The sequence below is a fragment of the Perissodus microlepis genome, chromosome 13, assembly GCF_051167445.1.
Source record: "Perissodus microlepis isolate ML-2025 ecotype Zambia chromosome 13, ASM5116744v1, whole genome shotgun sequence".
NCBI lineage: Eukaryota > Metazoa > Chordata > Actinopteri > Cichliformes > Cichlidae > Perissodus > Perissodus microlepis.
The window spans coordinates 15704632-15716815 of NC_140473.1; the positions used below are offsets into that span (position 1 = coordinate 15704632).

Below are 12184 nucleotides of genomic sequence, written 5' to 3' on the forward strand. Positions count from 1 at the left end.
TTAAATTGCCTCGGTTTGATTGGGGTTCAAAGGTAACGGTTTGTTTATTCAGATTACACTTCAAAATAATTCCTCTTGAAACATTGAGTTCATTTGCAGCAATTTGTTTTTTCTTTTTCTTATTTTTTCTGAGATAATCATTTTATGGACTCTGTGGCTGAGGGAAAAAAAAAAAAAAAACCTGTTCACAGAGGAAAAGTCACACTGGTTCTATGTTTTGCAGGTCTGCAGGATGTCAACCCACCTAAACAGTTGCATCAGTGGACGGTGAGCAATATAACAAAAGACTGACATCCCTGTTATTTTTTTTATTTTATTTTTTTACCTCACGGCATTTAGATTTAGAGGACCATTCTGGGTTGAAGAGAACAAACTTTTTAACATAGAGCGTGCTGCTTCATCTCAAACTCTATTGGTAGATGAGTAGATGCACGTCTCAAAATCTCACCATTGTCGCTGCAAATGTGGCAAACATGCATATAGAAGCCCAGCTGCACAGGTCGTCAGCAGAAAAGTAAAGGTGGATGAAAGAGATTATTATGCTATGAGTTGTGTGTTTTCTGATTCTTTGCAGGTGTAAGTGTTTGCAGCACCCAGAGCCCTAACAAACCTTTAAAAGTTATCATTCAGATGCATTTCTTGGTAAGTAGTACATTTTGTATACTTTTTTCCTCTTGAAAATGAAAAAAAAAATCTGGATAACTTTTCTCCCAAACGAGCACAGTGGAACTATTCATGACTAGTCTTGTAAGTGTTACATCAACGCATTGATTTAGCCTACAAATGGAATTTGCAGTCTGGTGGTTTGTTTGACAGAGAGGCCTGGGATGAAGTCAAATTCCCAGCCTTGATTACGGTTTCGGGGCACCTCTGCACATGAACCCTATGGTTCTTCTGAGTGCTTGATGAAGACCACACAGCTGGAAACTACACAACATCTTCTCAACAAGACAGTAACAGTGCATGATATGCCTTATAATGAAATGGTGGGGATTAAAAAGTGAGTGTGAGCAGAGACGCGTTAGTTTGTAAAGGGGGGTCATGGAAACAGAGCATCGATATTACAGTGACTGGAATGACAGGGAACCTGGGTGCTCTCTCGGTTATGCTCGTGTAATATGACATGCGTGTGGGTGCGAAGACCTACTCACTCGACCAGTGCTCCCACTCACTCACTCTACAAATCGAGCGTTCCGTGTATCACTCACACGCTGCGTGAGCCAGAGCGCTTTCTGTCTCTCATTCATCCCAGTGAAGGCTGCTCACACTTTTTTCTTCTTCTCTGTCCCCCTCTCGCTTACTTCAAGCTGGGATAGCTCGCTTTGTGTGTGTGTGTGTTTTCTCTCCCTCTATTTGTTTCCTCTCCGCGGTGCCTTTCGCGCGGAGTAGTGGTGGATGATATCAACAGAGCTTCGTTCCTTCTTACCTCCGCGATACCGAGGATTGGAGAGGAGTCGCTAGGGGATAAGCGCATCACGACAGACGGCGGCGCGAGGGAGTTTTTCTTGGAGGGGGACATCGCAGCTTAAGACGAGGAACAAATCAAACAGCTACACTGGGAGGACTGGCGCTAAGTTTTGACGGATTTCGCGGTGCAGGTGCGCAGGTGCATCGGGTTCGCGGAGAGGAGTCAGTACCTCTGCTGAAGGTGAGCGATGGACTCTAAACTCCACCGTCGCTATGTCCCCCCATCAGTTTGTTCATTGGATGACTTGTTGTATTGATTGGCCTTGTTTGATTTGTGTTGTAGAATACCTAAGTTTTTACACCACTCAGAGCATCACGTGGAATTGCTGGGATACTCATCGTCGGTTTGGGGAAAACCTTTGCAAACTTTGTTTTTGTTCTCTAACTGTAGGCAAACCAGAAACGTGGTATCAGTGTATGTTGACGTACAGCCATGCTGCTGCATGGTGTCACAGGTTTTCATCTAATGCTCATAACATCTTTCTTAGCTGCTTTATTATTTTAAAAAAAAGCAGCACTTTGAGTTATTTATTATTCATTCATCCACTGGGGCCATCTCTGAGTGTGTTGAACATGATAAGTTAAACTGATGTGGAGAAATCTGATTTGGGTCTGCAGCTAAAAAATTGTTTTCATTGCCGGTTAATCTAGGTTGTTAATTTATTTCTCTGATCTACAAAATATCAGAAAAGCCGTCAGTCACAGGATGACAGAGTCTAAACATTTGCAATCTAAAGAGTGGAGTGACACAAAGAGAGCAGATGCAACAACATGAAACCAGAGAACAGATGGACTGCTGGTTAAATGACTTTAATGAACAGTGCATTGCTGAAATAGTTTTAGAATAATTTTCTTATTGGAATGATTTAAACATCCCAGGTCGAGTTCACTTTTCAGTTAAGTTACAGAAAGTTGAGCTTGAGTTTAAATTGTGTGCAGGAAATTTTCTCATTCTGAAACTGTTCAAAGCATCTGGTCCACATTCAATGACTTCCTGTGAAACATGAAAATGAGACGCGTCGGATGTAATATGGATTAGTTTTGATGCTGCTTCACTGCTCCATATCCATTCTCATTTAGAGCACTCTTGTTGCTAGCATCTGTCACTTTGGGAGGAATGGCCAGTCAGCTTGATACCGGGTGTCTGTAGCAGAGTGATAAGAGCTTATGGTCTTTTCAGGCATTCACCTACCCGTCAACAGGACAGACACACACATACAGACACACATAAACAGCACAGGCTTTCCTTAAAAATCCCTCACTTAAGCACGATGTGATGAAATATGAATTTGGACAATTACACTTACTAATATCACATGCGGCCATCATCTCAGTGTCCTTTTCAGTCTTTTGTTTTGTCCCTAAAATGAGCATATATGACTTCCACTGAGTGTCACTGGTTCGGTTTTTCCCACATTTGCCTCAACTGTCCGAACAGCACTGAACCTTCATGCTCTGTTTACATGGAGTTACACTATCGATCACAAGTCATCGCAAGTGATCTTCAGTCCTACACTGTGATCGATTCAGCCAGCGCTGACTTTTACTGTACTTTAGGTCAGTGCAGCAGGAAGGCAGGCAGGCGGGCTGGGTCTCTGAGCACTGGAACGGAAAAGAAAAACACCCTCTGAAGGCAACAACTAACTAATCGTTCATATCACTGTGAAATTTGTTAAATAATTACAGTAAAAGGTTCCCAGTTCCAAAATATGAGAGCTAAAGCAGATGAATTATTGCAAAGTGCCAGTTTATGGACATAGATTTAACAAAAAGTATCTGAGAGGATTTAAAGTACATAGAGTGCTAAATCATCTACCTCTGCTTTACAACATATTCATTTATTTACAATGCTAAATAGGTTTTATGCTTTACATTCTATTGTATTCTTCTCTTTCGGGTTTATGAAGAGTATAATGGCTCATTTAACGTATTGTTATTGACGCGAATAGAATTGTTCCAGCTATTTGTGCCAGTTCCCTCTATGATGAACAACAGAGTTCATAGTCTAATTAAAGTTTTTAAATCACCCTTCAAAAAATAAAGCAAATTAACAGGCATGCTCATTATGCCACACATTATGCCGTGCCGTTGTTCTTCCCAATTCTGAGGCGTCTGGAAGTATGGTAGCCTATTTCATTCTCCCCCTCGCTTTCTCTCTGAGCCTCTCTGGTGAAGAATCTGATTAACCAACTGGCATAATTCACTCTGTCCTAAAGGAACAAATGGAAGAGCAATGTTGTTCTTGAAGAATGGCCCCTTTTTCCTTTCTAAATATAAATAAAACATATGAAGGAAAAGACACAAACGCTGACACACACACACAGAGTCCGAGGGCAATAACTGAAGCTGTGATGCTCTTGAAAGACGCTGCAGCTTCATTACTTTCTTTAATAGGACAATGATTGATTGAGTGTGTGCGTATGTACATGCATGTATATGTGTGTTTATCTTCCCGGGTGTGCGATTGCTCCATTTTCTTTAGGATTGATAGAGCATCATGTGTAGGTGTGCGTCTTTGTGTGTATGTTTTCCTCTCAGAGTGCTCCATAGCAACAGGCAGCATATCTTCTTCAAATATCTTTTTCTCAGTCACTGTGAGCCCTGACCTTACTGCTCACTGTGTGCTGTCTTTGCACGGGTGCATCTGCTTCTGTGTTAATAAGTGTACGTGCAAGAGAGACCATGTACAGTACATCAGTGTGTGGGCCATTTGGCCTCTCATTAATAGCAGCATAGTAAGTAATATGGACTCGCTCGCTCTGACTGTCTACACAATCAAGATATATGAGTCCGTCTCATAGCAGCATCAATGCATTGCCAACTAGAGCTTTTTGTTCTCCTTTTTCTCTCAAACAAAGTAGATATCATCAAAACTATACAATACTGACATTCATTTGTAATGCTTTGAACAAGTGGCAGTTTATCATTTTTAGCCTTTTTTATGTATCTCTCAAAGGAAACAAGAGCGACATCTCAAATATACATCTTGACACGGTTGTCGTGTTGTGTTAATATCGGGGTTAGACTAATAACTGGTTACGTATTTCATATCCGGGCATAGCAGCTCTTTAGAAATCAATTTTCTTTTGCTCCATCACCGTGTTAGGAAACTGGCCTGCTGCCAGATAGGGAGGGAACATGGGGAGGAGAGGGGAATATTGTGGGTGCATTAGTGAATGAGCAAAGAAAAAAAAATGCTTATCAGATGTAGAATTCATGCTTTTGCTTTTTATTTCTTTTTCAGACTCAGTTCTCAAAAACACACTCACACCAAAAGGAACAGATGCAAGTCGAAGAAGCAAAGACACTTTATACAGGCTATTTATATAGGCTAGGTGCTGCAAGGTCATGCCCTATTTACTTCATGCCAGTGTGTGTCTCTGTGTGTATACATCTGTTTGTGTGATGCACAGCATGTTTTTTACATTCAGTCATATCAGTGTCACATTGCTTTGTGAGGACGTATGTGTGGCCATCCATGCACACACAGCGTGAACACAGTGCTGCAAGTGTGCTAACTTTGTCGATAGCAGTACAATGTTCATGTGGAGGCTGTACAAACCCATATACCTATAACCTTGCTGCTCTATAAAAGAATCAGTGCTGTACTCTATTGAAAATATTTCTCAAACGCAAAATAAAAACCAGCTTTTCATTTTTAATTGGATTCCCAAACTCACACGAGGTGCAACTGCAAAGTTCCATAACTCCGCTTGATTTAAAGTAGGTCAATCTCCCATTCAAGGTCATCTCTTGTTGCAGGGCTGCACCGCTCCCAGCTGTTATTCTTTGATCACTGCCTGCAGCCCTGTTCTGATCTGATCACATCTATAAATTAACCATCAAAGTGACACAGAGAGAAAACGACTTCTCTGGTCAAACTTACCTAGCTTTTATATGAAGGATCACCACTGATGTTTAAGCTAGGTCTCTGGCTTTGACCCAAAACCAAAACACTCACTCCAAAAATGCCATGGAAGTGAGTGTTTATTAACGTTTAATGCTTTACCCCCTGAAAGCTTGCTTGACCCCTGAAGCTCTTTTTTCAACTGAGCAGATTCTGTCATATTTCAGGCCTATTTAGTTAGCAAGTGTGATCTCTGCCTGTGGAGTTTGACTTGGAAAAAAACCTGGAAACAATTCTATTGCTCATATATCCACATCTTTATTGGCACATACTGAAGTGTCAAAACATGTGGATATCTGGATTGAATGAATACCTGCCATAGGGGGAGAGGCGGGTTACACTCTGGCCAGGTTGCAACTCTGTTGCAGGGCTAACACAGAGATATACATATGGGCAATTTAGAATCACCAACTCAGCCTAACCTAACCCCACTAACTGCATGCAAGCCAGAATACCTAGATGAAACACATGCAGACACAGGGAGAACAGAAAGCAAGAAAGACCTTGTTGTGAGGCAACAGTCCTAACCACTGTGTCATCATGCTGCCTTGTAGAGGAAAGCATTATTTTAAAAGTTACAGAATGTTTAAGTTTTCTTAAAATGGCTTAAAGTTTTAGTTGCTTTCTTGTCTGGTTAATTTCAACATGGAGTTTATTCCCTTTGTTTCAGGAGTTGAGCTAGTTGCAGTAATCAATCTCATTAATTGCTTCCCTGATCTTGGAGCTGCAGCTGATGGAAGTACAATTCTCAAACAAACACCCAAGGGCCAAGCAAGCTCTAACAGTCAAGCCCAGAAATCTCTATTTGTACTGAAATTTAAAAAAAAAAAAAAAAAAAAAAAAAAAAAAAAGCACCCTGAAAAAAAAATCTCCACAGTGCAAAATTTATACAAAATTAATTGTCAAATTGGAAGTTGCAGGCAGCATCCTTTATCACAACTGCAGTTACCAGCTCTCTGCGCATACACTGGCAATTAGTGGTGTACAGTATTTGTACACTTTAATGTTGCATCAGATAATATTGCCTGCTGACATGCAAGAGTAAAATTGTCACGCAAATGTAACATCAATGGGTTTGTCACTTCAGCTTGCATTCACACACTTTACACAGACACACATTACACACATATATAAAACAGAAGCCCTGTGACTGACAGATGATCGTACCATGATGTCTTTGTAACGTCCTCTGAGGATGTAAATAGAAAATCAACTCTCAGCTGTATTGTACTGTATCTACTCACACACCTGCTTCATAGTCAGACATGCGATAAGAAGACATGCGGTTATTTAACTGAATGATGCTGTGGGATAATCTGTATGTATTGATGCTTCTGTGAATTTTGAAGCTAAACAAGCTTGTTTTAGTAATTAGAAAGAGCGATTGGCAATTAGCTTTATGAAATCATGTCAGCGTTATGTGGCTTGTGTCGTTTTAGTTGTTCCACTAAATTTTATGCCCGATTAATTTTTTACTTCTGTGTCTTTCCAGTATGTTCTCGTATTGTGTGCATCTCCCTCCTGCTTGGTCTCAAATGTATATCTTTCGCATTGAGGTGCATGTTGCCTCTTGGGAAATCTGTCTGCTTGCTCACTTCTGCTCTAATCTGCTTGTATAATATGGTTTCTATGTGGAAAAAAAGGAACAATATTATTCCTGTATGACTTTTTGTTTGGGCTTGGGAAAATATATTCATGAAAATACTGACTTATCTTTAGTGCCTTGATCCCACTTCCATTCACTGCCTGTCAGAACGGGTCTCTGTGTGTATAGCTGCTGCCATAATGTACACTGAGACAACCATTAAAAGCCAAAATCCTTGCAGCATGTTCCTTTGTACAAAGTTCCTCTCCACTTTCGTGCTTATATTGGATCTTCAGACTGTTCTTTGATGTCAGATAGTTTTTTGGGGGGTGTGCCATCCAAATACCAAGTCTGCATTTTGTCAAAAGTTGTTTTACCTTTTTCAAAAAGAGATTTTAAAATGAAAACATGTCCAGAAAGTCCCATAACATAGAAAAAGAACATCTGGCCAAAAGGGGGCAAACTATATAAGCATATAAAAGGAAAATCCAATCAGTTGCTAATGAAACTGGTAAACTCCAACAGTTTTGTTGCTTTCTAACATGGCATTTCCCATATGTTAACGTAACTTAACAGCCCCCATTCAAATTTCAGGCTGCCTTCGGTCTCCCACCATTAACTCAGTTTGCCTAGAAGTCTGGTACTGAATACACACACACAGGCAGAGAGACACTACGCGGAAATGTGAGCTGTTAAACTGCAAACCTAACTTTGCCCAGGATAATGGTCTTCTTTCTCCCTCTAATGAGCCCATATTATGGCCTAAAGGGTTAGATCTGTTATTAATACCATTAACAACTAATGGTCCACTGAGAGAGATTTTCAGAGATAAAACTAACAGAGTACCCTCATGAATACAAGGGTCTCATCAAGCCAGAGAGGTTATAAAATATAAATGCATTGATAAATAGAGATGACTAATAGACACTTTCACTTATGGAAAATCAGACACACACAAAACACAAAAGCACCACTGAAGCATTTGATCTATTCAATCCACACCAGTACCGATCTGCCTTCAGTATCACTGCCTTCAGAACCAGTCTGTCTCTCAGAAGTACAGAGGAGCTGAAAGGAGAGCGTTCAGATAAACTGTCTTCACCAAGCTGACTGACAGCATAAATATTCTTAATGGAAACAGTAAAATGAAGCAATAAACAGTGTTTATAGATTTAGTCGTTTCATTGATCGCTTTGTATTGACAGCAAAGCCAGAAAACAGGTGCATAATCAGAGTCTAAACTCTAGTAGTCTGTGTGGATTGGTGCATTTAATAGAAGTAAATATCTATGTACCAGTCTACCTTAAAAAACTGAATATCATCAGATGCATCTTACCTGTGCGAACTGTGCTTTCATCTGAAAATGCCTCTTTTTAGATTTAAAAGAATTTTGTATTTCATTTGGAAATCGGGGTCCCAGAAACTGGAGGAAGGATTGAGAGGCACAGAATCCAAAGTGTTTGAAGTCCAATGTGAAGTTTCCACAGTCTATGATGATTTGGGCTGCCATGGCATCTGCTGGTGTTGGTGGTGGTTGGCTCACTGTGTTAGACAGCAGCCCATATTGTGTATTCTGCTAAAAAAGACATAACGCCAAAACCATAAACATTGTAAAAAGGCTCAGTGATTCTAATGAGAATGAAATCAGCTACAGCTACCTGAGCTGCCAGCCATCTGTCAAAGCTGCCAAACCCCTGATAAGTTACACTGAAAAATTCTTGTGCGCTGCACAATAGACGTAATTGAGTCTGTATGCTAAAGGCTGACTAATCAGGAAAATGTGTTTTTACAATTTTGTTTCGTTTCTGTTAAGCTTATTTTGTTAAGTCACTATTACTGTTATTATTACTATTATAATGATCATCTCCTTGGCTGGGATAAGCTCAGAATTCACATATACATCCATCTCAAATATTACATAAAATACCAGTATATACCTCTCAGACAAATGTGAGTCTCCAACTTTAAGTTTCACTCAAATTCATTCCAGTAGTAAGGTGCATAATACTGCAGCTTATCTCCTCTTCTCTCCCAAGAATGGATAAGTCGAGCCTACACCATCTTTCATGAATAATCCCTGCCCTAAAGGGCATATTTCCACCACTGGGAGAGAAAAGAGGCAAATGAGATGAAGATAAGAGACAGTGAGATAAAAAGCATACTGTGACTGTCTTTGACTAACAGTATCAGAATTAGGGATGAGATTGGTTGTACCATGTGAGTGATTACACACTCGTTGTTTTCCAAAATAAGTGGCCAAAAATGGTGCTGCAATCAGTATTTATGTCATTTAAAATTTTTTAAACAGTTGATGTTATGAAATTTCTTACTTTAACATTGCAGTGGCAGTTGTCAAGCAGTCACGATTGTTGTGCGTTTATATTGTGTGCTCTTTGGTCATGGCTGACAGAGAAGATTGTTTTAAAAGTGTGGTATTTTCTTTAATTAATGAACAAAAAATTAAAATGAATTAAAAAAGGAAAGAAAAAAAGTCAAAGATTATGTGCATGCAAACAGTGTAATACCTACAGGGTCAACATTCAATTCAATTCAATTCAAATCAATTTATATATTGCCCATTTACAACAACAGTTGCCTCAGGCCGCTTTATATCATAAGATAAAGACTCTACATAACACAGAGAAAAACAGAGAAAACCCCAACAATTAGATGACACTCTACGAGCAAGCGAAAACTCCCTTTTATCAGGAAGAAACCTCCAGCAGAACCAGGCTCAGAGGAAGCAGCCGTCTGCCATGACTGGCTGGGGTTGAGGGTAGGAGGACAGGACCTGGAAGACAGCCAGAGATTAATAATAAGTAATGATTAAAATCCTGACATTTTATAAATCTAGAGCAGTCCAGCTTTTTTGACTTATACAGCAAACTGGCTGAAGTACTGACCTCGGTTCAAGGTGACATTCACTCCTCAGTCATTATAGAAGGAAACTCGGACAAGAAGTATAGCATCTCAGAGCTGTCACCAAGGTTATTGTGAGAAGATTTCAGGACTTGACGGGGCGATTGTCGCTCAGATTCGCAACGCAAATTGATGTGTGAGAACTGTAAAATGTATTAAAAAGCACAAATGCACAGAAAAAATGCAGACATAAACTTAGAAGATCACACAGCCAATTTTGGAATAAAGCATTGTTGATTTTCTTTCTGCATCGCAATCACACACTCTCTTCTTTTACTTCTTGGTTGAACTTGTTGAATTTAACTCTGGGGAACAGACGGGACCTCTGTTTCCATATCTTAAGCTTTTGGCTTTATTTTTTTTAATTTGACAGCAAATCCATGTGCCTGTACCCACGCTGTATTTGAGGTTGTGTACGTATGCAGTTTGCAGTATTTAACAAGAATAGTACAAAGCAAGCTCCTGCAGTGCAAACAGAATGAATGTGTATTTGGATTCAGACTCTGGCTTCAGCTCCTTTGAAGACTTTGTTCCCTCAGTCTATTACCTTTGATTGCTACTGTACAAAGGGGAGGGTTATGAATCTTGGAGTGTGTGTGCGTGTGTTTGTGCGTGTTTGTGTGTGTGTAGGGGTTTGACAAAGGGAAGACAGTGTTGGGAAAGATTACATTACCAGGCGTGAAACAAGAAAAAAACTGTAATGTGGAACATCAAAGTGACACGCCACAGCGCCTTTGCGATATAGGGTTCCATATTATTAACCTCCAACCCTTGCTCTTGTCATTGCGGCTTGTGACACATTCGACAGGTCATTGGCTCACAGGCTGATGTCAACATTTCAACGTCCATATGCATAATTTGACAGTTAAATGAGGGGAGCACTTTATTTTGAATGAGATAGAAGCTGTATGAAAATGTGAGCACAGAAAATGGAAGAGGAGGAGAGACAGTCCAGTTCACAGCAGCTACCCCCTGATGGAACATAAATGAATAAACTGAGAAATGGGGGAAGGGAAGATAGGATCTTGTAAAAAAAGTCTCAGTTTTTTTCTTTTTCACCCTCTAAGTTCATCTTAAGGACACATTTTACCAATAAAGGCGTGCTGTCAGGCTATAAAAAAATGTATCTGTGATAGGAGTAGTGTCTCTAAAGTTCCCCACTGGGCAAACACTTGATGCTATATGTTTGTCTACAGTAGGGTAGGGCTTTTGTTTATTACACTATTACACTACATCTAGTTGCAAGTAATATTACAAACTAATTAATATTCTAAGCTTATGTGACAAAAAACAGCCCCACTAGCTGCATTTATTAGAAAGAACAAAAAGTTCCTTCTATTCCAAGGCCAGCTATTTCATGAAGAGTGGGCCAGAGGCTGAGATTCTAAGGAAGTTTCAAAGTTCACATCGATGTTAAATACTTGATGTGGTCTTAAAAGAGCGTTCCCTTTTGTCTTTATATTCCTTCCGATGAAGACGGAAGGTTTGTGCATGTGCCGGCTAAGACTCATTTACTTTTTAGAATTCTGTCCAATTGAGTTTGGAGGTTTTTTCATTTTTAACTGGAGATGCTGTTTTTGTTTTCTGTCTTCACTTTAACTCTTAAAGACTTTTAACTTTCTTTCACATTTTAATTCTGAGCCTTGTTTTTGCTCTCATACACTATATTGCCAAAAGTATTGCCTAGTCTGCCTTCACACACATATGAACTTGAGTGACATCCAATTCTCAACCTATAGTGTTTAATGTGACGGTAGACCATGCTTTGCGCTATAACAGCTTCAACTCTTCCAAGAAGGCTTTCCACAAGGTTTAGGAGTGTGTTTATGGGATTTTTTCTTACCATTCTTAAGAAGCTTATTATTGGGGTCAGGCAATGATGTTGGATGAAAAGGCCTGGCTCACTCTAATTCTTCTCAAGGGTGTTCTATATGGTTGAGGTCAGGACCCTGTGCAGGCCAGTCAAGTTCTTCCACACCAAACTTGCTCATCCATGTCTTTATGGACCTTGCAACAACCCCACACCATAATCCCTATTCACCAAACTTTACACTTGGCACAATGCAGTCAGACAAATACTGTTTCAAATCCAGACTCGTCGATCTGAAGGCCACACTAAGTCTGGAGGTTTGTGCTGATTGTTTATATGAGATGTTCATAGAAGCAGTCTACCTAGGTGCTTGATTTTATACATCTGTGGCCATGGAAGTGATTATAACACCTGAATTCAATGATTTGGATGGAGGAGTGAATACTTTTGGCAATGTAGTGTACTTTTCTCAAACCTTGTGTGCTACCCCATCAGG

The 12184-nt window shown here is 39.9% G+C and overlaps 1 protein-coding gene across 2 annotated transcripts in view; it reads left to right on the top strand.

Annotated features, from left to right (window-relative positions):
• The first annotated feature begins 498 nt into the window (after nucleotides 1-498).
• Nucleotides 499-12184, top strand: part of LOC146374926 (zinc finger matrin-type protein 4) — a 57828-nt gene continuing 46142 nt past the window's right edge. The window contains exon 1 of one of the 2 annotated variants that reach the window (XM_084947912.1): nucleotides 499-1648. The gene's annotated coding sequence lies outside the window, so the exon portion shown is untranslated. The remainder of the gene's footprint in view (nucleotides 1649-12184) is intronic. The other variant, XM_084947913.1, reaches the window with a different exon arrangement.